Source organism: Chiloscyllium plagiosum, unplaced genomic scaffold (assembly GCF_037043375.1).
Source record: "Chiloscyllium plagiosum isolate Xiang-an unplaced genomic scaffold, Cpla_swu_hap1 HiC_scaffold_17, whole genome shotgun sequence".
NCBI classification, from domain to species: Eukaryota; Metazoa; Chordata; class Chondrichthyes; order Orectolobiformes; family Hemiscylliidae; genus Chiloscyllium; species Chiloscyllium plagiosum.
This window is the reverse complement of record NW_028270155.1, coordinates 80,174,048-80,198,929: the sequence shown is the minus strand read 5'-3', so window position 1 is coordinate 80,198,929 and position 24,882 is coordinate 80,174,048. Positions and strand designations below refer to the sequence as shown.

General features: G+C 46.8%; 1 protein-coding gene across 2 annotated transcripts in view; it reads right to left on the bottom strand.

Annotated features, from left to right (window-relative positions):
* ccdc102a (coiled-coil domain containing 102A) overlaps positions 1-22,304 on the bottom strand; it is a 287,030-nt gene extending 264,726 nt beyond the window's left edge. The window contains exon 1 of one of the 2 annotated variants that reach the window (XM_043707419.2): positions 22,197-22,304. The gene's annotated coding sequence lies outside the window, so the exon portion shown is untranslated. Of the gene's footprint in view, positions 1-21,984; positions 22,117-22,196 lie in introns of those variants that run through there. The other variant, XM_087996111.1, reaches the window with a different exon arrangement.
* Between the last annotated feature and the right edge of the window lie 2,578 nt (positions 22,305-24,882).

Sequence of the window (24,882 nt, the reverse complement as noted above, 5' to 3'; positions counted from 1 at the left end):
AGGCAGTAAATAAAAAGCAAGCAGCAGCTGAGCAGTGTAGCACTAACGTGAGTGGAAACCAGGTAATGACAGAAAAAGTGGAATGTTTGAAAACAAAGTTTCTTCTGGTGGAGCTGTTAGGATTCAAAAAGATGGTATTAAAAACAAGCATAGGGCCACTTTACCTAAATGCTCACAGCATTTGGAACAAGATAAATGTTTTGACGGCCAAATCACTAGTTTGGGCAGCACAGTGGCACAGTGGTTAGCACTGCTGCCTTACAGCTCCAGGGACCCGGGTTCAATTCCCGCCTCAGGCAACTGTCTGTGTAGAGCTTGCACCTTCTCCCAGTGTCTGCGTGGGTTTCCTCCGGGTGCTCCGGTTTCCTCCCAGTCTAAAAATGTGCAGGTTAGGTGAATTGGCCATGCTAAATTGCCCCTAGTGTTAGGTGAAAGAGTAAATGTAGGAGAATGGGTCTGGGTGGGTTGCTCTTCGGAGGACTGTGTGGACTTGTTGGGCCGAAGGGCCTGTTTCCACACTGTAAGTAATCTAATCTAATTATCATGAATAGGTATAACAATATAGAGCCCTTTTCCAGACATGGTCGCAGGTGGATCATGATTAAGAGTCAGGTATCCAGGGATATCAGACTATTCGGGAGGACAGATAGGAAGGTAAAGGAGGTTGTGCAGCTCTGACATTTAAGGGTGAATCAGGGCAGTAGTGAGAGATGATACAGGTTCTATGGAGAAAAAGGTTGAATCAATGTGGGGGCAAGTTAGAAATAGCAGGGGGAGAAAGTCACTGATCGGCACAGTCTATAAGTCACCAAATAACAACATCGTAGTGGGGCAGGCAATAAAGAAATCACTGATGCATGTAGAAATGGCACGGCAATTATCATGGGGACTTTGATCTACGTATTGACTGGTCAAACTAAGTCAGTCAAGGCAGCCTTGAGGAGGGTTCACAGAATGTATCCGTGATAGGTTCCATTACATATTATTTGAGGAAGCTATCCTCGAACTGGTCAGGAATAATTGATGATCTCAGTTAGAGATCCTCTTAGAAGGAGCAATCACAGTATGCCTGAACTCAAAGTACAGATGGAGGTGAGAAAGTAAAATCTAATACTAGTGTCTTGTGCTTAAACAAAGGAGACTACAATGGGATGAGGGAGAAATTAGCTAAGGTAGACTAGGAGCAAAGACTATATGGTGGGACAATTGAGGAACAGTGGAGGACTTTCAAAGCAATCTTTCGCAGTACTCAGCAAAAGGATGTACCAGTGAAAAGAAAAGACTAGGAAAAAGGGACAATCAGCCACAGATAACTAAGGAAATAAAGGAGATAGCTAACTGAAAACGAATGCATACAAAGTGGCAAAGATTAAATGGCAAACTAGGAAATTGAAAAATCTTTAAAACAAAGGTCAACAGAAAGCCAAGAGAAAAGCTACAAATGGACAAAGTGAGGACTGCAGACACTGGAGATCAGAGTCAAAGGATGTGGTGCTGGAAAAGCACAGCTGGTCAGGCAGCATCCGAGGACCAGGAGAGTCAACGTTTCGGGCATAAGCCCTTCTTCAGGAATGAGGAAAGTGTGTCCAGCAGGCTAAGATAAAAGGTAGGGAGGAGGGACTTGGGGGAGGGGCGTTGGAAATGCAATCGCATTTCCAACGCCCCTCCCCCAAGTCCCTCCTCCCTACCTTTTATCTTAGCCTGCTGGACACACTTTCCCCCTTCCTGAAGAAGGGCTTATGCCCGAAACGTCGATTCTTCTGTTCCTTGGATGCTGCCTGACCTGCTGCGCTTTTCCAGCAACACATTTTCAGCTCTGATCTCCAGCATCTGCAGCCCTCACTTTCTCCTCTTAACAAAGGATGTAGGCAAGGCAGGTAACTATAGGCCCATTAGCTTAACTTCTATATGAGGGAAAATGCTTGAATCTATCGTGGAAGAAACACTAAGACATCTGGATAGAAATTGGGCAGATGTAGCTTGGGTTCATGAAAGGCAGGTCATCTTTAACTAACTTACTGGAATTCTTTAAGGACATTACGAGTGCAGTGAACAATGGGGACCTGGTGAATGCAGTGTATCTGGTTTTTCAGAAGACATTTGACAAGGTGTCATACAAAAGGCTACTGTACAAGATAAAGCTGCATGGTGTTACAGGTAATGTATGAGCATGGATGAAAGACTGGTTGACTAATAAAGCAAAGAGTGGGGATAAATGGGTGTTTTTCTGGTTGGTGATCCGTGGTGAGTGGAGTGCCTCAAGGAGAAGTGTTGGGACTGCAATTGTTCACAATTTACATATAGATGATTTAGAAATGCAGTATACTGTCAAAGTTCGCAGATGAGTCTAAAATGAGCGGTACAGCAGACAGTGTCTACAGAGGAATATAGATAGGTTAAGTGAATGGGCAAGGGTCAGGCAGGTACAGTACATATTCATAATGTGAGGTCATACATTTTGATAGGAATAACAGCAAAACAGACTATTTAAATGGCAAAAAACTGCAGCATGTTGCTGTGCAGAGGAACATGGGTGACCTTGATCATGAATCAAAGTTGTTTTGCAGGTACAGTAGATAATTAAGGTGGCAAATGAAATATTGTCCTTCATTGCTACCGGGACAGAGTTTAAAATTAGGGAGGTTATTCTGCAGCTGTATAGGATGCTGCTGAGTACTGGTCTCCTTACTTGAGGAATGATGTACTGACACTGGATGAGGCGCAGACGAGGTTCACTAGTTTGATTCCAGAATTCAGGGGGTTGGCTTATGAAGAGAGGATGTAGACTGGGACTATACACATTGGGATTAAGAAGAATGAGGGGGGAACCTTATAGCAACATAGAATTAGGAAGGAAATAGATAAGACAGAAGCAGAGAGATTAATTTCACCTGCCAGTGGAAACAGAGTGAGGGGGCATAGCCTCAAAATAAGGGGGAGCAGATTGAAGACAGAGTTGAGGAGGAACTTCTTCACCCAAAGCGTTGTGAATCTGTGGAATTCCCTGCCCAGTGAAGCAGTGGAGGCTGCCTCACTGAATGTTTTTAAGACAAAGATAGATAGATTTTTGAACAGTGAAGGAATTAAGGGTTACGGTAAGTGGGCAGGTAAGTGAAGCTGAGTCCACAAAAAGATTTGGCCACCTCATTATAGGAAGGGTGCAGAGGGGATTTACCAGGATACTGCCTGGATTGGAGGGCGTCTTATAACGAAAGGTTGAGTGAACTCGGGCTTTTTACATTGGAGGGAAGGAAGGAAGGGAGAGGTGACTAGCTAGAGGTGTACAAGATAATGAGAGACATAGATAGAGTAAATACAAAGAACAAAGAATGTTACAGCACAGGAACAGGCCCTTCGGCCCTCCAAGCCTGAACAGATCCATATGCTTTATCTCAATCACCTGTCTATTTTCTAAGGGTCTGTATGCCTTTGCTCCCTGCCCATTCATGTATCTGTCGAGATACATCTTAACTGGCGCTATTGTTCCCACCTCTACCACTTCCACTGGCAATGCATTCCAGGCACCCACCACCATCTGCGTAAAGAACTTTCCACTGCATATCTCCCTTAAACATTTCCCCTCTCACTTTGAACTCGTGACCCCTAATAATTGAGTTGTCCCCTCTGGGGGAAACTTTCTTGCTATCCATCCTGTCTACACCTTTCATGACTTTGTAGGCCTCAATCAGGTCCCCTCTCAACCACCTTCTTTCCAATGAAAATAATCCTAATGTACTCAACCTCTCCTCATAGCTAGCACCCTCTATACCAGGCAACATCCAAGTGAACCTCCTGTATCCTCTCCAAAGTATCTACATCCTTTTGGTAATGTGGCTGTACGCAGTATTCCAAACGTGGCCAAACCAAAATCTTATACAACTCTAACATGATCTGCTAACTCTTGTACTCAATACCCCACCTGATGATGGAAAACATGCCATAAGCCTTCTTGACCACTCCATTGACCTGCGTTGCCACCTTCAGGGAACAATGGACCTGATATACAGAGAGATCTGGGTATTCAATTTTCCATTTACAGTATAGTTCACTCTGGAATCACATATTCCAAAATGCATCACCTTGCATTTGCCCAGATTGAACTCCATCTGCCATTTCTCTGCCCAACTCTCCAGTTTAGATTAGATTAGATTACTTACAGTGTGGAAACAGGCCCTTCGGCCCAACAAGTCCACACCGCCCCGCCGAAGCGCAACCCACCCATACCCCTACATTTACCCCTTACCTAACACTACGGGCAATTTAGCATGGCCAATTCACCTGACCTGCACATTTTTGGACTGTGGGAGGAAACCGGAGCACCCGGAGGAAACCCACGCAGACACGGGGAGAATGTGCAAACTCCACACAGTCAGTTGCCTGAGGTGGGAATTGAACCCGGGTCTCTGGCGCTGCGAGGCAGCAGTGCTAACCACTGTGCCACCGTGCCACCCAGTCTATCTATATTCTGCTGCATTCTCTGACAGTCCCCTTCACTACCTGCTACTCCACCAATCTTAGTGTCATCTGCAAACTTGCTAATGAGGTAACCTACACTTTCCTCCAAATCATTTACGTATGTCACAAATAACAGTGATCTCAGCACGGATCCCTGTGGGACAACACTAGTCACAGGTCTCCAATTTGAGAAGCTCCCTTCCACTACTACTGTCTCCTGTTGCCCAACCAGTTCTCTGTCCATCTAGCTAGAACACCCTGGACCACATGCAACTTCACCTTCTCCATCAGCCTACTATGGTGAACCTTATCAAATGCCTTACCAAATTCCATTTATATGACATCTACAGCCCTTCCCTCAATCAAATTTGTCGCATTTTCAAAGAATTCTGTGAGGTTTGCAAGACACGACCTTCCCTGCACAAAACCATGCTGGCTATCACTGATAAGCCCATTTTCTTCCAAACAGATATATATCTTATCCCTTAGTAACTTCCTTATTCTTACCTGGATTATAGAACATAGAACATAGAACAATACAGCACAGAACAGGCCCTTCAGCCCACGATGTTGTGCCGAACATTTGTCCTAGCTTAAGCACCCATCCATGTACCTATCCAATTGCCGCTTAAAGGTCACCAAAGATTCTGACTCTGCCACTCCCACAGGCAGCGCATTCCATGCCCCCACCACTCTCTGGGTAAAGAACCTACCCCTGACATCTCCCCTATACCTTCCACCCTTCACCTTAAATTTACGTCCCCTTGTAACACTCTGTTGTACCCGGGGAAAAAGTCTCTGACTGTCTACTCTATCTATTCCTCTGATCATCTTATAAACCTCTATCAAGTCACCCCTCATCCTTCGCCGTTCCAATGAGAAAAGGCCTAGCACTCTCAACCTATCCTCGTACGACCTATTCTCCATTCCAGGCAACATCCTGGTAAATCTTCTCTGCACCCTCTCCAAAGCTTCCACATCTTTCCTAAAGTGAGGCGACCAGAACTGCACACAGTACTCCAAATGTGGCCTAACCAAAGTCCTGTACAGCTGTAACATCACTTCACGACTCTTGAATTCAATCCCTCTGCTAATGAACGCTAATACACCATAGGCCTTCTTACAAGCTCTATCCACCTGAGTGGCAACTTTCAAAGACCTATGAACATAGACCCCAAGATCCCTCTGCTCCTCCACCTCACTAAGAACCCTACCGTTAACCCTGTATTCCGCATTCTTATTTGTCCTTCCAAAATGGACAACCTCACACTTGGCAGGGTTGAACTCCATCTGCCACTCCTCAGCCCAGCTCTGCATCATATCTAAGTCCCTTTGCAGCCGACAACAGCCCTCCTCACTATCCACAACTCCACCAATCTTCGTATCATCTGCAAATTTACTGACCCACCCTTCGACTCCGTCTTCCAAGTCATTAATAAAGATTACAAACAGCAGAGGACCCAGAACTGATCCCTGTGGAACTCCACTTGTAACTGGACTCCAGGCTGAATATTTACCATCTACCATCACTCTCTGACTTCGACTGGTTAGTCAGTTTTCTATCCAACTGGCCAAATTTCCCTCTATCCCATGCCTCCTGACTTTCCGCATAAGCCTACCATGGGGAACCTTATCAAATGTCTTACTAAAATCCATGTAAACTACATCCACTGCTCTACCCTCATCCACATGTTTGGTCACCTCCTCAAAGAATTCAATCAGACTTGTAAGGCAAGACCTACCCTTCACAAATCCGTGCTGGCTGTCCCTAATCAAGCAGTGCCTTTCCAGATTCTCATAAATCCTATCCCTCAGTACCCTTGCCATTCCATTATCCCTGCTATCCTTCTTAAACAAGGGAACAGCATTAGTAACTCTCTACTTCTCTGGGATCTTCCCCATTTTCAAGGATGCTGCAAAGATCTGTTCAAGTCCCAGCTGTTTCCTCTCTTGCTTCCCTCCGTAACCTTGGATAGATTCCATCTGGTCCTGGGGACTTGTCCACCTCAATGCCTTTTAGAATACACAACATTTCCTCACTCCTTATGCCGACTTGACCTAGAGTAATCAAAGATCTATCCCGAACCTCAACATCCACCATGTCCCTCTGCTCAGTGAATACTGATGCAAAGTACTCATTAAGAATCTTTTTTTGACTCTACGCATAACTTTCCTCCTTTGTCCTTGAGTGGGCCAACCCTTTCCTTAGTTACCCTCTTGCTCCTTATATATGAATAAGAGGCTTTGGGATTTTCCTTACATTGCTCGCTAAGAATATCTCATAACCTCTTTTAGCCCTCTTAATTCCTCATTTCAGGTTACTTTTCCCCAAGGCAGAAATGGTTTTCACTTTGGAGGGTCATAATTTTAAGGTGATTGGAGGAAGGTATAGAGGAGACGTCAGAGGTAGGTTCTTTATGCAGAGAGTGGTGGGTGTGTGGAAAAGGTGAGGACTGCAGATGCTGGAGATCAGAGCTTAAAAATATCAGAGCTGATATTTAAGAACTTACCTCGACGCCAACGGTCTTTTCACAGCAAAGAGCAGCGCGAGCTGGGCGAAAGTGAAGTTGGAGCGCAGAGCTGGTCAGGAAGGTAAGTGATTGATATTTGAGTGGGTGTGTTCTAGACCCCAGGCCCTACATAGTAGGGCCTCCCTCCCATCCTCCTCCTCTAACCTAACTTTAAAGTCCACAGGTAAGCTACTCAGTGTTCTTGTTTTGGAGACGAAGTGTAGAGTAATGGCAGCGCAGGCAGTGGAATGTTCCTCCTGCAGGATGTTTGAGGTAGGGGTGACCACCGATACTCCTGCCGACTTCATCTGCAGGAAATGCAGTCAGATCCTGCTCCTCACAGAACGAGTTAGGGAACTGGAACTGGAGTTGGATGAACTGAGGATTATTCAAGAGGCTGAGAGGGTGATAGATAGAAACTACAGGGACATAGTTACGCCAGAGAACAGAGGTAGCTGGGTAACAGTTAGAGGTGGGAAGGGGAGGAAGCAGGCAGTGCAGGGATCCCCTGTGGTCGTTCCCCTCAACAATAAGTATACCGCTTTGGATACTGTTGGGGGGACGGCCGAGCAGGGGTAAGCTGCAGTGACCGGGTCTCTGGCACGAGATCTGGCTCTGAGGCTCAGAAGGGAAACGGGGAGAGGAGGAGAGCGCTAGTTATAGGAGACTCTTTAGTTAGAGGGACAGACAGGCGGTTCTGTGGACATGGGCGAGACTCTTGGATGGTTTGTTGCCTCCCGGGTGCTAGGATCCGAGACGTCTCCGTCCGTGTCTTCAGAATCCTTAAGGGGGAGGGTGTGCAGCCAGAAGTCGTGGCGCACGTTGGCACCAACGACATAGGTAGGAAGAGGGGTGGGGAGGTCATTCAGGAGCTCAGGAAGTTAGGCTGGAAGCTAAAAGCTAGGACGGACAGAGTCGCCATCTCTGGGTTGTTGCCGGTGCCACGTGACAGTGAGGCAAGGAATAGGGAGAGAGTGCAGTTGAACACGTGGCTGCAAGGATGGTGTTGGAGGGAGGGCTTCAGGTATTTGGACAATTGGATTGCATTCTGGGGAAGGTGGGACCTGTACAAGCAGGACGGGTTGCACCTGAACCAGAAGGGCACCAATATCCAGGGAGGTAGGTTTGCTAGCACTCTTCGGGGGGGGTTTAAACTAATTTGGCAGGGGGATGGGATCCGGACTTGTAGTCCAGCAAGTAGGCTAGCTGTTTGTCAGGATGTCCAAGAATGTAGGGAGGCTGTGGAGAAGGTAGCACTGACAGGGAGTACTTGCGGACACAGAGATGGGCTCAAGTGTGTATACTTCAATGCAAGGAATATCAGAAATAAGGTGGGTGAACTTAAGGCGTGGATCGGTACCTGGGACTACGATGTTGTGGCCATCACGGAAACGTGGATAGAAGAGGGACAGGAATGGTTGTTGGAGGTTCTTGGTTACAGATGTTTCGGTAAGATTAGGGAGGGTGGTTAAAAAAGGAGGGGAGGTGGCGTTGCTAATTAGAAATGGTATAACAGCTGGAGAAAGGCAGTTCGAGAGGGATCTGCCTTTGGAGGTAGTATGGGCTGAAGTCAGAAATAGGAAAGGTGCAGTCACCTTGTTGGGTGTTTACTATAGGCCCCCCAATAGCAGCAGAGTCGTGGAGAAACAGATTGGGAAAGAGATTGTGGAAAGGTGCAGAAGCCACAGGGTAGTAGTCATGGGTGATTTCAACTTCCCAAACATTGATTGGAAGCTGTTTAGATCAAGTAGATTGGATGGGGCGGTGTTTGTGCAGTGTGTCCAGGAAGCTTTTCTAACTCAGTATGTAGTTTGCCCGACCAGAAGGGAGGCCATATTGGATTTGGTACTTGGTAACGAACCGGGACAAGTGATGGGCTTGTTAGTGGGTGAACATTTTGGTGATGGTGACCACAATTCTGTGACTTTCACCTTGGTTATGGAGAGAGATAGGTGCGTGCAACAGGGTAGATTTTACAATTGGGGGAAGGGTAAATACGATGCTGTAAGACAGGATCTGAGGAGCATAAGTTGGCTGTCAGGGAAGGACGTTATGGAAATGTGGAACTTTTTCAAGGAATAGATACGACGTGTCCTTGATATGTATGTACCTGTCAGGCAGGAAAGAGATGGTCGTGTGAGGGAACCTTGGTTGACGAGGGAGGTTGAATGTCTTGTAAAGAGGAAGAAGGAGGCTTACATAAGGTTGAGGAAACAAGGTTCAGACAGAGCATTGGAGGGATACAGGATTGCAAGAAGGGAGCTGAAGAAAGGGATTAGGAGAGCTAAGAGAGGGCATGAAAAATCTTTGGCGGATAGGATGAAGGCATTTTATGCGTATGTGAGAAACATGAGAATGACGAGAACGAGGGTAGGTCCGATCAAGGACAGTAGTGGGAGACTGTGTATTGAGTCGGAAGAGATAAGTGAGGTCTTGAATGAGTACTTTTCTTCAGTATTTACAAACGAGTGGGACCGTATTGTTGAAGAGGAGAGTGTGAAACGGACTGGTAAGCCAGAGGAGATACTTGTTAGGAAGGAAGATGTGTTGGACATTTTGAATAACTTGAGGATAGACAAGTCCCCTGGGCCTGACGGGATGTATCCTAGGATTATGTGGGAAGCAAGAGAGGAAATTGCAGAGCCGTTGGCAATGATCTTTTCGTCTTCACTGTCAACAGGGGTGGTACCAGGGGACTGGAGAGTGGCGAATGTTGTGCCCCTGTTCAAAAAAGGGAATAGGGATAACCCCGGGAATTACAGGCCAGTTAGTCTTACTTTGGTGGGAGGGAAAGTAATGGAAAGGGTACTGAGGGATAGTATTTATGAGTATCTGGAAAGACACTGCTTGATTAGGGACAGCCAGCACGGATTTGTGAAGGGTAGGTCTTGCCTTACAAGTCTTATTGAATTCTTCGAGGAGGTGACCAAGCATGTGGATGAGGGTAGAGCAGTGGATGTAGTATACATGGGTTTTAGTAAGACATTTGATAAGGTTCCCCATGGTAGGCTTATGCGGAAAGTCAGGAGGCATGGGATAGAGGGAAATTTGGCCAGTTGGATAGAAAACTGACTAACCAGTCGAAGTCAGAGAGTGATGTAAGATGGTAAATATTCCGCCTGGAGTCCAGTTACAAGTGGAGTTCCACAGGGATCAGCTCTGGGTCCTCTGCTGTTTGTAATTTTTATTAATGACTTGGAAGAGGGAGTCGAAGGGTGGGTCAGTAAATTTGCAGATGATACGAAGATTGGTGGAGTTGTGGATAGTGAGGAGGGCTGTTGTCGGCTGCAAAGGGACTTAGATATGATGCAGAGCTGGGCTGAGGAGTGGCAGATGGAGTTCAACTCTGCCAAGTGTGAGGTTGTCCATTTTGGAAGGACAAATAAGAATGCGGAATACAGGGTTAACAGTAGGGTTCTTAGTGAGGTGGAGGAGCAGAGGGATCTTGGGGTCTATGTTCATAGATCTTTGAAAGTTGCCACTCAGGTGGATAGAGCTTGTAAGAAGGCCTATGGTGTATTAGCGTTCATTAGCAGAGGGATTGAATTCAAGAGTCGTGAAGTGATGTTACAGCTGTACAGGACTTTGGTTAGGCCACATTTGGAGTACTGTGTGCAGTTCTGGTCACCTCACTTTAGGAAAGATGTGGAAGCTTTGGAGAGGGTGCAGAGGAGATTTACCAGGATGTTGCCTGGAATGGAGAATAGGTCGTACGAGGATAGGTTGAGCGTGCTTGGCCTTTTCTCGTTGGAACGGAGAAGAATGAAGGGTGACTTGATAGAGGTGTATAAGATGATCAGGGGAATAGATAGAGTAGACAATCAGAAACTTTTTCCCCGGGTACAACAGAGTGTTACAAGGGGACGTAAATTTAAGGTGAAGGGTGGAAGGTATAGGGGAGATGTCAGGGGTAGGTTCTTTACCCAGAGAGTGGTGGGGGCATGGAATGCGCTGCCTGTGGGAGTGGCAGAGTCAGAATCTTTGGCGAACTTTAAGTGGCAATTGGATAGGTACATGGATGGGTGCTTAAGCTAGGACAAATGTTCGGCACAACATCGTGGGCCGAAGGGCCTGTTCTGTGCTGTATTGTTCTATGTTCTATGTTCTAAAATGTGTTGCTGGAAAAGTGCAGCAGGTCAGGCAGCATCCAAGGAGCAGGAGCCCTTTTTCAGGAAGAGTGTGTGAATCCAATGGCAGTGGTGGTAGTAGAGTCTGATACATTAGGGAGACTTAAGTGACTGCTAGACAATTTACTGCCGTCCATATGCTTGAGGGGTGTGTGGGTTAGACTGATTTTAGATTAAGATAAATGCTTAGCACAGCATCATGGGCTGAAGGGTCTGTTGTGTGTGGTAGTATTCTAAGATCAGCCATGGCGAAGCGAGCTCAATGGCCAGAGGGCCTCCTGCTGCTCCTGTTTTTTACGTTAAACTTCCTGCCTTTCACTTTCAAGTTAAGCCCCAGTTCTTGACCCTTCGACTAAACAGAATGACTTTTTATGCATCTTATCCAAGCCACTTAATCTTATACATCTCTCCCAGTAGTGCCCACCACCCTCAACCCTCTCTGCTCCAAAGAAAACCAGAGTGTATCAAGCCTCTCTTCATCACTGAAATGTTCTGTCCCAGGCAACACTCTGGCAAATTTCATCTGCAGCCCTCCAGTCCAATCACATTCCTCCGATGGAGTGTGGTGGCCAGAAGTGCACATCATACAGCAAAAGTTCTGTGGAGAATCAATACAATCTCCCTGCCCTTATTATCTATGTGGCAACTGAAAAAAGTATCTCCTCTGCTTTCTCAAATGCTGTATTAACCTGTTCTTCCACCTTCCATGATCTGTGGGTAAACACCCCAACAGATCCCTCAGTTCCTGAGCTTCCTCACATTCCACCATTCATTGAGTACTCCCTTGTTTTCTTCATTTTTCCAAAGTGCATCAGCTCACATTTATCAGACTTAAATTCTGTCTGTCACTGACCAAGACATTTATATCTTCATGTCACCTAAACTTCATTCCTCTCACGGTCAATCAACCAGCTAATCTATGTATTATCTGCAAATATGTTAACACACACTCCATAGAACAGTACAGCACAGTACAGGCCCTTCAGCCCTTGATGTTTGTGTTTAGAGTAGATTAGATTCCCTACAGCGTGGAAACAGGCCAACACCAACCCTCCAAAGAGTAACCCACCCAGAGCCATTTCCCTACCCTAAACTTACCCCTGACTAATGCACCTAAGGGACAATTTAGCATGGCCAATTTATCCAACCTGCACATCTTCAGACTGTGGGAGGAAACCAGAGTACCCAGAGGAAACCCATGCAGACACGCGTAGAATGTGCAAACACCACACAGACACAGTCACCCGAGGCAGGAATCGAACCAAGTCCCTGGCACTGTGAGGCAGCAGTGCTGACCACTGAGCCACCGTGCTGTCCAGGTCCATGGTGAGATCTAAGATCAAACTAACCTACATACTACCATTTACTACCATCCATGTGTCTATCCAAGAATTGCTTAAATACTCCTAATGTATCTGACTCTACTACCACCACTGGCAATGCATTCCATGCACCCAAGCACAGCATAAAGAACCTACCTCTGACATCTCTCCTATACCTTCCTCCAATCACCTTAAAATTATGCTGCCTTGTGACTGCTGTTTCTGCCCTGGGAAAAAGTCTCTCTGGCTATCCACTCAATGCCTATCATCTTGTGCACCGCTATCAAGTCACCTCTCATCCTTCTTTCTCTAATGAGAAAAGCCCTAGCTCCCTCAACCTTTCTTCATAAATCATGCGCTCCAGTCCAGGCAGCATCCTGGTATATCTCCTCTGCACCCTCTCAAAAGCTTCCACATCCTTCCTATAATGAACTGAACACAATATTCCAAGTGTGGTCTAACCAGGGCTTTATAGAGCTACAGCATAAACTTGTGGCTTTTAAGCTCAATCCCCCTACGAATGAAAGCCAACACACCATTCACATTCTTAACAGCCCGATGAACTTGAGTGGCAACTTTGAGGGATCTATGGACTCCAAGATCCCTCTGTTCCTCCACACTGCTAACAATCCTGCCTTTAACCCTGTATTCTGCATTCAAATTTGACCTTCCAAAGTGAATCACTTCACACTTTTCCAGGTTGAACTCCATATGCCACTTCTCAGCCCAGTTCTGCATCCTGAGTTCTGCATCCTGTCAGTGTCCAGTTGTAACCTACAATAGCCCTCCACACTATCCACAAAACCACCAACCTTCATCTCATTTGCAAACTTACTAACCCACCCTTTCACTTCCTCATCTAAATAATTTCTAAAAATCACAAACAGCAGAGGTCCCAGAATAGATCCCTGCGGAAAACCACTGGTATCTGATCTCCAGGCTGAATACTTTCCATCTACTGCCACCCTCTGTCTTCTATCCGCCAGCCAATTCTGTATACAGACAGACAAATTTCCCTGTATCCAAGGCCTCACTTTCTGAATAAGCCTATCACAGGGAACCTAATCTAATGCCTTGCTAAAATCCACATAGATCACATTCACTATTGACCTTCAACGTGTTTTGTCACATCCTCAAAGAATTTAATAAGGTTTGTGAGGCATGAACTGCCCCTCACAAAGCCATGCTGACTGTCTCTAATCAAACTATGATCTTCCAAGGAATCATAAATCCGGTCTCTCAGAATCCTCTCCAATACTTTGCCCACCACAGACCTAAGACTGACTGGTCTGTAATTCCCAGGGTTATCCCTACTCCCTTTTTTTTGAACAAAGGAATAACATGCTCAACCCTCCAATCATCTGGCACTACTGCAGTGGACACTGAGGATGCAAAGATCATCGCCAAAGGTGTGGCAATCTCTTCCCTCACTTCCTACAGTAACCTAGAGTGTATCCTGTCTGGCCCATGGGACTTAGCTATCATTATATTTTTCAAACGTTTCAGCACACCTTCCTTAACAGCAGCCTGTTCAAGCATATCATCCTGTTTCACACTGCCCTCACAAAAACAACAAGGTGCCTCGGTCGTGAATACTGAAGTAGCACCAGAGATCCGGGTTCAATTCCCGCCTCAGATGACTGACTGTGTGGAGTTTGCATTCTCCCCGTGTCTGTGTGGGTTTCCTTCCACAGTCCAACAATGTGCAGGTTAGGTGAATTGGCCATGCTAAATTGCCCGTAGTGTTAGGTGAAGGGGTAAATGTAGAGGAATGGGTCTGGGTGGGTTGTGCTTTGGCGGGTCGGTGTGGACTTGTTGGGCCAAAGGGCCTGTTTCCACACTAAGTAATCTAATCTAATCTAATCTAATCTAATCTCCTCCAACTCCAGGCACAAGTTCCCTCCATTATCCTCATTGGCTGCACCCTCCCTCTTGTTCCTCACATAAGAGTGGAATACAATAGACAATAGGTGCAGGAGTAGGCCATTCTGCCCTTCGAGCCTGCACCACCATTCAATATGATCATACCTCAGGGTTTTCCTTAATCCTACCCGCTGAAGATTTTTCCTGCCCATTTCTGCCCTTTCCTGCCCTGTCTGATCCTTGCTTCCCCAACCTTAAGTAAGCTTCCTTCTTCCTCTTGACTGCATTTCTGTTTTTCAGCGGCAACAGCAACTCGAGGGGCGGGAGCTTGCACCAGGGGCCTGCCGGGAGCGGTGAGTCACTGATTTGTGCTTCTAAGTTTGAAGTCAGAGAGCAGAGATTTCTGGGAAAGGAGGGACTTCTTATTTTTATTTCCATCCTGCTATATAAGTCAGTGTCTTCTCAACCCGAGACCCTACCTCTGTAGGGCCTCCCACCCAACCACCTCCTCTAACCTTAAAGACCAGGGACATATCAGGTAAGTGTCTCTTTTTTGCTTTGTGACTAGGAGCGGGAGCTGGATGAACTTCGGATCATTCTGGAGGCAGAGGCTGTGACAGATAGGAGTTACAGGGAAGCAGTTACTCCAAGGCACGAAGAAAGCTGGGTGACTGTTTGAAAGGGGAGTGGAGGGACCCCCTGTGGTCGTTCCCCTGAAAAACATGTATACCATTTTGGATACTGTTGAGGGGCACAACTTCCCAGGGGCAAGCAGTGGGGCCTAGTCTCTGGCACAGAAGGGAAGGAGGGAAAAGAGGAGAGTGTTAGTCATTGGGGACTCGATAGTTAGAGGCTCAGATAGAAGGTTTGTTGGGAACGAATGAGACTCATGGTTGGTGTGTTGCCTCCCAGGTGCCAGGGTCCGTGATGTCTCAGATCGCATCTTTGGACTCCTGAAGGGAGAGGGTGACCAGCCTCAAGTCGTTGTCCATGTAGGTACCAACGACATAGGTAGAAAGAGGGATAGGGATGTAAGGCAGGATTTCAGGGAGCTAGGGTGGAGGTTGAGAGCTAGAACAAGCAGAGTTGTTATCTCTGGATTGTTACCCGTGCCACGTGATAGCGAGGCAAGAAATAGGGAGGGACATCAGCTGAGGGACATCATCCTGCAAAGATGGTGCAGGAGGGAGGGTTTCAGGTTTTTGGATAATTGGGGCTCATTCTGGGGAAGGTGGGACTTGTACAAAGAGGACAGTCTTCACTTGAACCAGAGGGGTACTAATATCCTGGGTGGGAAATTTGCTGGTGCTATTTGGGTGGGTTTAAACTAGCTCAGCAGGGGGGTGGGAACTGGAGGTGTAGCTGCAGCTGCAGGAGGATGAGAGTAGGAAGGACAGGGACAGGATTTCAGGGTCACAGCAATGTGCTGGCAGACAGCAAACTGGTTTGAAGTGTGTCTACTTCAACGCCAGAAGTATCCGAAATAAGGTAGGTGAGCTTGCACCATCGATAGGCACCTGGGACTTCGATGTTTTGGCTATTTCGGAGACATGGATAGAGCAGGGCGAGGAATGAATGTTGCAGGTTCCAGGGTTTAGATCTTTCATTAAAAACAGGCAAGGTGATGAAACAGTGGGAGGTGTGGCCTTGTTAGTCAAGGATAGTATAAAGGTGGCTGAGAGAACTTATGATGAGGACTTGTCTCCTGAGGTAGTGTGGGCTGAGGTTAGAAGCAGGAGAGAAGAGGTCACACTGCTTGGAGTTTTTTATAGGCCTCTGCAGAGTTCAAGGGAGATGGATGAGAGGATTAGCAAAATTATTCTGGGTAGGAGTGAAAGGAACAGGGTGGTCATTATGGGGGACTTTAACTTCCTCAACATTGATTGGAAATGTTATAACTCTAGTACGTCGGATGGATCAGTTTTTGTCCAATGTGAACAGGAGGGTTTCCTGATACAGTATGTTGAAGGGCCGACAAGAGGGGAGGCCACACTGGATCTGGTGCTTGATAATGAACCAGGCCAGGTGTTTGATTTAGTTGTAAGTGAGCACTTTGGACAGAGTGACCATAATTCAGTTACGTTTAGTTTAGCGATGGAAAGGGATAGGTACATGCCACAGGTCAAGAGTTATCGATGGGGCAAGGGCAATTATAATGTCATTAAGCAAGAATTTGGGATGCATAGAATGGGGTAGAAAAATGCAGGGGATGCAGACAATTGAAATGTGGAGCTGTTTTAAGGAACAGATATTGTGTGTCCTCGATAGGTATGTCCCTGTCAGACAGGGAGGAAGTGATAAGGTAAGGGAACCGTGGTTTACTACAGAAATCACATCTCTTGTTAAGCAGAAGAAGGAGGCTTATGTGTTGATGAGGCAAGATGGTACAGATGAGGCGATGGAGAGTTACAGATCAGCTAGAAAGGATTTAAAGAGAGAGTTAGGAAGAGCAAAGAAAGGACACGAGCAGTCTTTAGCAAATAGAATAAAGGAGAACCCTAAAGCTTTCTATAGGTATGTGAGGAATAAAAGGATGATTAGGGTAGGAATAGGGCCAGTCAAAGACAGAAGTGGGAAGTTGAGTGAGGACCCTATAGAGATCGGAGAGGTGCTAAATGAACATTTCTCATCGCTGTTCACTCAGGAAAAGGAGAAGAATGAGGTACGAGATATTAGACTAGAAAGGATTGAGGTTAGTTACGAAGAGGTGTTATCAATTCTAGAAGGAGTGAAAGTAGACAAGTCCCCTGGGCCGAATAGGATTTATCCAAGGATTCTCTGGGAAGCTAGGGAGGAGATAGCAGAGCCTTTGGCTTTGATATTTGAGTCGTCATTGTCTACAGGTTTAATACCAGAGGACTGCAGGATTGCAAATGTTGTGCCCTTGTTCAAGAAGGGCAGCAGAGATGACCCAGGTAATTATAGACCAGTGAGCCTTATGTTGTAGGAAAGGTTTAGGAAAGGATTATATGAGATAAGATTTATAATCATCTAGCAAGCAACAGTTTGATTTCAGATAGTCAACACGGTTTCGTCAAGGGCAGGTTGTGTCTCACAAACCTGAGTTTTTTGAGAAGGTGTCCAAGCATGTAGATGAGGGTAGGGCAGTTGACGTGGTTTACTTGGACTTCAGTAAAGCCTTTGATAAGGTTCCACATGGTAGGCTGATGGAAAAAACGCAGAGGCATGGAATGGAGGGCAATTTAGCAGTTTGGATTAGAAACTGGCTTTCTGAAAGAAGGCAGTGAGTGGTGGTTGATGGAAAATATTCAGCCTGGAGTCTAGTTACTAGTGGTGTTCCACAAGGATCTGTTTTGGGACCACTGCTGTTTGTCAATTTTATAAAATGACTGAGACGCAGGCATAGGTGGATGGATTAGTAAATTTACAGATGACACTAACGTCGGTGGAGTAGTGGACAGTTTGGAAGAATGTTACAGGTTGCATGGGGACTTGGATAAACTTCAGAATTGGGCTGAGAGGTGGCAAATGGAGTTCAATGCAGCTAAATGTGAGGTGATGCACTTTGGGAAGAATAACAGGATGGCAGAGTACTGGGTCAATGGAAAGATTCTTGGTAGTGTGGATGTGCAGAGGGATCTTGGAGTCCATGTACATAGATCCCTGAAAGTTGCCACCCGGATGGATAGTGCTGTTAAGAAGGCATACGGTGTGTTAGGTTTCATTGGTAGAGGGATTGAGTTCTGGAACCGCAATATCATGCTGCAACTATACAAAACGCTGGTGCGGCCACACTTGGAATATTGTGTACAGTTCTGGTCGCCCCATTACAGGAAGGATGTGGAAGCATTGGAAAAGGTGCAGAGGAGATTTACCAGGATGTTGCCTGGTCTGGAGGGAAGGTCTGATGAGGAAAAGCTGAGAGACTTGGGTCTGTTCTCATTGGAAAGGCGGTGGCTAAGAGGGGATTTGATAGAGACATATAAGGTGATCAGAGGATTAGATAGGGTAGACAGTGAAAGACTTCTTCCTAGGTTGATGACGTCAGCTTGTAAGAGAGGGCACAATTGAGGGGTGATAGATTTTAGACAGATGCCAGAGGTAGGTTCTTTACGCAGAGAGTGGTAAGGGCGTGGAATGCCCTACCTGCTAATGTAGTCAACTCAGTCACATTAGGGAGATTTAAACAATCCTTGGACAAGCACATGGATGATGATGGGAGAGGGTAGGGGGATGAGCTGAGAATAGTTCACAGGTCGGTGCAACATCAAGGGCTGAAGGGCCTGTTCTGTGCTGTATTGTTCTATGTTCTGTGGAGATCAGAGTCAAAAAGCGTGGTGCTGGAAAAGCAGTCAAGCAGCATCTTAGGAACAAGAGAGTCGACATTTCAAGCACAAGCTCTTCATCAGAATGTTTGACATGTCTTGTCACCTAAGGTTTCTTCACCCTACCAACCCTTCCTTGCCTCAGTAGGTCAAACCAATCCAGCATTATCAGCTAGTGCTCCCTGAACAGCCTTCACATTTCTGTCATGCATGTTCATGACAACATCAGTTCCTGCCTAATAGCATTGTAATTCCCCCTCCCGCAATTAAATACTTTCCTATACCGTCTGCTCCTACCCCAGTAGTCCATCTTACGCAGCTACACTGGCACCACCCCCCACCTTTTCCCTCCGCTACATCGATGACTATATCGGCGCTGCCTCATGCTCCCACGAGGAGGTTGAACAGTTCATCCACTTTACCAACACCTTCCATCCCGACCTCAAATTTACCTGGACCGTCTCGGACTCCTTCCTCCCCTTCCTCAACCCCTCCATTTCTATCTCGGGCGACCGAATCAACACGGACATTTACTATAAACCGACCGACTCCCACAGCTACCTAGACTACACCTCCTCCCACCCTGGCCCCTGTAAAAATGCCATCCCATATTCCTAATTCCTTAGTGTCTGCCACATCTGCTCCCAGGAGGAACAGTTCCAATACCGAACAACCCAGATGGCCTCCTTCTTCAAAGACCGCAATTTCCCCCCAGATGTGATCAACGTTGCTCTCCACCGCATCTCCTCCACTTCCCGCTCCTCCACCCTTGAGCCCCGCCCCTCCAATCGCCACCAGGACAGAACCCCACTGATCCTCACCGACCACCCCACCAACCTCCATATACATCGTATCATCCGTCGTCATTTCCGCCACCTCCAAACGGACCCCACCACCAGGAATATATTTCCCTCCCCTATCAGCGTTCTGAAAAGACCACTCCTTCCGTGACTCCCTCGTCAGGTCCACACCCCCCACCAACCCAACCTCCACTCCAGGCACCTTCCCCTGCAACCGCAAGAAATGCAAAACTTGCGCCCACACCTCCCCCCCACCCCACCCCTTACTTGGCCCCAAGGGATCGTTCTATATCCGCCACAAATTCACCTGCACCTCCACACACATCATTTATTGCATTCGCTGCACCCGATGTGGCCTCCTCTATATTGAGGAGACAGGCCGCCTACTTACGGAACGTTTCAGAGAACACCTCTGGGACACCTGGACCAACCTACCCAACCACCCAGTGGCTCAACACTTCAACTCCCCCTCCCACTCCACCAAGGACATGCAGGTCCTTGGACTCCTCCATCGCCAGACCATAGCAACATGACGGCTGGAGGAAGAGCGCCTCATCTTCCGCCTAGGAACCCTCCAACCACAAGGGATGAACTCAGATTTCTCCAGTTTCCTCATTTCCCCTCCCCCCACCTTGTCTCAGTCCCAACCCTCAAACTCAGCACCACCTTCCTAACCTCTCCGCCCCACCCCCATTTTTCACCCTCACCTTAACCTCCTTCCACCTATCGCATTTCCAACGCCCTTCCCACAAGTTCCTCCTCCCTACCTTTTATCTTAGCCTGCTTGGCACACTTTCCTCATTCCTGAAGAAGGGCTCATGCCCGAAACGTCGATTCTCCTGCTCCTTGGATGCTGCCTGACCTGCTGCACTTTTCCAGCAACACATTTTCATATCTTGTTAAAACTACCGAAGGCACTAGTCAGATCACAGCTAGAAAACTGTGGCCATTTTTGGTCTCCTTACCTAAGCAAACATATAATGGCATTGGTAACAGTCCAAAGAAGGTTCAAGTGGTGGGTCCCATCATAGAAGTGCAGAAGCAGGCCATTCAGCCCATCAAATCCATAACAGCCCTCCAAAGAGACCTCACCAGAACCACTCCGCTCCCCTATTCCTGCATTTCCCATGGGTAATCCACCTAGCCTGCATATCTCTGAACACTATGAGCAATTTAGTAAGTTCAATCCACGTAGCCCGCACACCTTTGGACTGTGAGAGAAAACCAGAGCACGTGGAGGCAACCAACACAGACACAGAGAGAATATGCAAACTCCACACAGTCCCCCAAGGGTGGACTTGAGCCCGGGTTCCTGGTGCTGGGAGGCAGTAAGTGGCAGCTATGGAGCCACCATGCCACCAAAATATGGAGGGGTTTTACAAAACGTCGAGTCTGCTGGGTTTGTACTTAGGATTTACGAGAATGACAAGTGAACTTATTGAAATACACAAGACTCTTAGGAAAATAGAGGGGGTATGTGTAGTGAGGTTGTTTCCCCTAATGAAAGAATCAAGAGCCAAAAGTATCTCAGCACACATTCGCACATTTAGGGCTCAGTTGTCTCTGGAGTTATTTAGCATAGAGGGCTGTCAGGACTGGACTGTTAAGCAGATTCAAGGCTGAGGGAGACAAAATTTTCATCAATAAGGGAATCTATGGTGATGGTGCTAAGGCAGGAAAGTAGAGTTGAAGATCATCAGATCAGTCGTAGTCTTACTGTATGGTGGAGCACTCAATGGGCTAAATTGCCTATTTATGCCTAAAATCTTATTGCTGTCTTTTTGCACCAATGAGTGAGCAATTTACTCATTGCTCCAGTTTTCTTATTCTCTTGCCCAGCATGTTGCTGGGCAAATACTCCTGAAATCCTCCCAGTGGAATGCTGCTACACTCAGTTCCTAATCCGAACAAGAATGATTTCAGACCCCACATTACTAAGACAGCTGCATCCTTGCAGACTACAAGAATGCACTACTCTCCCTTACAGCAACAACTGCCAGCCGATGCGGGCAGCACAGTGACTCCGTGGTTAGCACTACTGCCTCACAGCGCCAGGGACCCAGGTTTGATTCCAACCCTGGGTAACTGTGTGGAGTTTGCACATTCTCCCCGCGTCTGTATGAGTTTCCTCCGAGTGCTCCAGTTTCCTCCTACAATCACATAGATGTGCAGGTTAGGTTGGATTGACCATGCTAAATTGCCCGTGAGTTAGGTGCAATAGTCAGAGGGAAATGCAGAGAAATGGGTCTGGGTGAATTCTCTTCGGAGGGTTGGTGTGGACTTGCTGGGCCGAAGGGCCTGTTTCCATACTGTATGGAATCCAATCTTAAAAAGAAATCTGTGCATTTTCACTGCACCAGCTGGTTCAGAGCAGCAACCAACTTTTGCTCTCCCAGCGCCGCAGGGTCGGCGAGCCCTCGGGAAGATTTACCGCTGACAGCCAGTGTGTGGGCGACTGGCGAAAAGTCAGGGAATATGATCAACTTCCGCTGCACGCTTTCCTTTCAGTATCAATACATGCCTCTCCTCCAGCAAAGCAGAGAGAGGTTTTGCTATCAGATATTTACATCCATTTGCTACATCAACCATGTCGATTTTATACCGCAGGGACAAGTCAATACCTGCTCAGAACCCACTGCACAAAACGCCTCAGGGCAAGCGACTGGGAGCCAGTGCGAGAGACACCTTCAAGAGTCAAAGCCGTGCACATCCAAACCACAGTGAGGGGCCGGGGAGCGCTCTCCTCCGGGCCCGGGCCCGGGCCCGGACCCGGACCCTAACTCTAACTCGGTCGAGCGCAGCACCGGATTACTCAGCAGCCAGGCGGGTTTACCTAAACTCCAGCACCGAAAACGATCTCCTCTCCGAAATTCCGCTCGCAATTGACACTCCGCTCCACACACAGACCGGAGCTGCCAACTCGGCTCCGGGCAACTTTCCCCGCCCCCTCCGCTCAGGCACCGCCCCCTGATTATTCCCACGATTAGGCCCCGCTCCCTGATTAGACCCCGCCCCTGATTATTCCTCCCCGATTAGGCCCCACCCCCTGATTATTCCCCCAGATTAGGCCCCGCCCCTATTGCTAGCCCCGTCTCTTGATTCCCGGCTCCACCCCATTGGTGACTGTCTCCGCCCACCGACTTCTTTCTCCGCCCCTTAATTACTGCCCCGCCCCCCATTTACCGGCCCTGTCTCTTGATTGCCGGCTCCACCCCCTTGGTTACTGCGGACGCCCCATGGGTGACTGCCCCGCCCCCTCCTCACGACCTGGTCTCTTCCCGCCCGCGCGCTCACCTGAGCAATCCCGGTCACATGCTGTTGTTCCTTTCTGCCAGAGGGTTGAATACTGTTGGATATCACGCTCCTCGCCCGGATCAGCCTACACCCACGTCTATCAAATAATATTCATATATTTGATTTTAAGTACCTATTATAACTGCTGCATACATTCAGTTTTTTATCATTATGACTTATTTTAAAGCTAAATTCTGCTGTGTATATTTTTTGCTATTAAGATTTTTATTGACATTTTCACAGCCCTGCACCTCTGGTCTCTCGTTTTTCTTATATTTTTTAAAATTTCCTTTCAATTTATCGCAACACCCGCCGTCCCCAGGATACAGTTTTGAGTTTAATGCCCTAGCTACAACATTAGTCTCTCATTCATCAGGACACTGTTCCCGGCATAATTCACATGAAGATCAGAGGGTGTGCGTATCCACCGGTTTCTTAAGGGATCAGAACTGGCGGATAAAGTGGTTGCCGAGGCATGGAGAAGAGCGGGGACGTTGTTCTAGAACTCTAAGTTAGTCCGTACCTAGAGTATTGTGTGCAGTTCTGGAATCCGTATAATTGGAAGGATATGATAACACTGGAAAGGAGATTTACCAGAAAGCTGCCTGTGCTGGAAAGTTTAAGTTATGAACAGAGATTAAACCGGCCAGGGTAGTGTTCTTTCGAGCAGAAGAGAAGGGACATGATTGAAATACATAAAATTATGAGGGGCATAGATAAGGTTGATAGGAAGAAACCTTTCCCCTTGATGAGGATCAATGACCTGGGTCATGGATTTAAGGTTTAGGGCGGACAGTTTCAAGAGGATGAGAGGAAAATCTTTTACCAGGGGTGTGATGGGAATCTGGACCTCACTGCCTATAAGGGTAGTGGAGACAGAAAACCATTTAAGAAATATTTAGATGTGCACTTGCATTGCCAAGGCATACCAGACTACAGGCTAAGTGCTGGAAAATGGGATTAGAATCGTGGCCAAAGAGCCTTTTCCTGTCTTCTATGACTTTATGAAGCTCTTCTCAATGAAAACAACACTTTTTCCCCAATACTAGTGCCACAGCACATGAATTATAATCCATTTCTGCCAGGTCAATCTGTAAGATGCACATTTGCCCCACTAGTCTTACATACCCTATGTCAATTTGCATGTGATGGATTAATAATCTGGAGATTATTACCTTTGTGATTATGTTTAATAATTTAACCTACATGACGCTTATGATCTCTCAGCAGAATTTCTCTCTCAGTTCTAGAGATGTCACTGGCATATGTGGATGATGAGAACTGGAACCCTCTGTTCCCTCCCCAAATTCCTCCTAAACTCCTTTAACATTGGCACCAATAGCCTCAAAGTCCTTGGATTCTCTGTACTTGCTGCTGAGAACAGTATCTAATTCCCCCAACCATGGTACCGTGCATGTCTCACTAGCACTATGATTATAATGTTTCTCTTTTCTCCTGCCATTTGAATAATGTTCTACACAACAGTGATTTGGTCTGTTCTCTCGTTCTCTCTGCAGTCTGTGCTCTTGTCTACATCAGCAGCAACACTTGTATATGTTGGATAAGTGCACAGTCTGAGGTTCCTTTACAAAAGGAAAATTCCAGATCTACAAACCTGCCCCACTCGCAGTCTCACACCCTCCTTTCAGTGACCACAGATCAAATTTGAGATAATAAATCTAAGGAGTGTAACTGCCACCTGAAACAGTGTCCAGATAACTCAGTCCTCCCTGACGTGTGACAGTGTCCACAGCTCAGTCTCCAGCTCATCAACTCTGAGCTGAAGTTCCCACGTGCAGCAACATTTCATGAAAATATGGTCACCAATAACAGCAGTTCATGCAGAAACATGATCTGCCCAATCACTTCGGTTTAATTTAATAAATCTGTACATTAAATATTTGAAAAGTTAATTTTTTTAGCTTTACAGTTCCACTGTGATAATATATTCTGATCTAAACCGCTTTTCTTTATTCAGTCTTAGGACTTAGTGTAACTTGCTGGTGAGCAATAATTACATTTGTCGAGATACCCTTGAGAAGGTGGTGGTGAGCTGCCTTCTTGAACTGCTGCAGTCCATGTCTGTGGGTTGACCCACAATGTCATTAGGGAGGGAATTCCGGATTTTGACCAAGTAACAGGGAAGGAGTGGGATATATTTCCAAGGATAGTGAGTGATTGGAGGGGATTCCAGGTGTTCCACGTATCTGCTGCCTTGTCTTTCA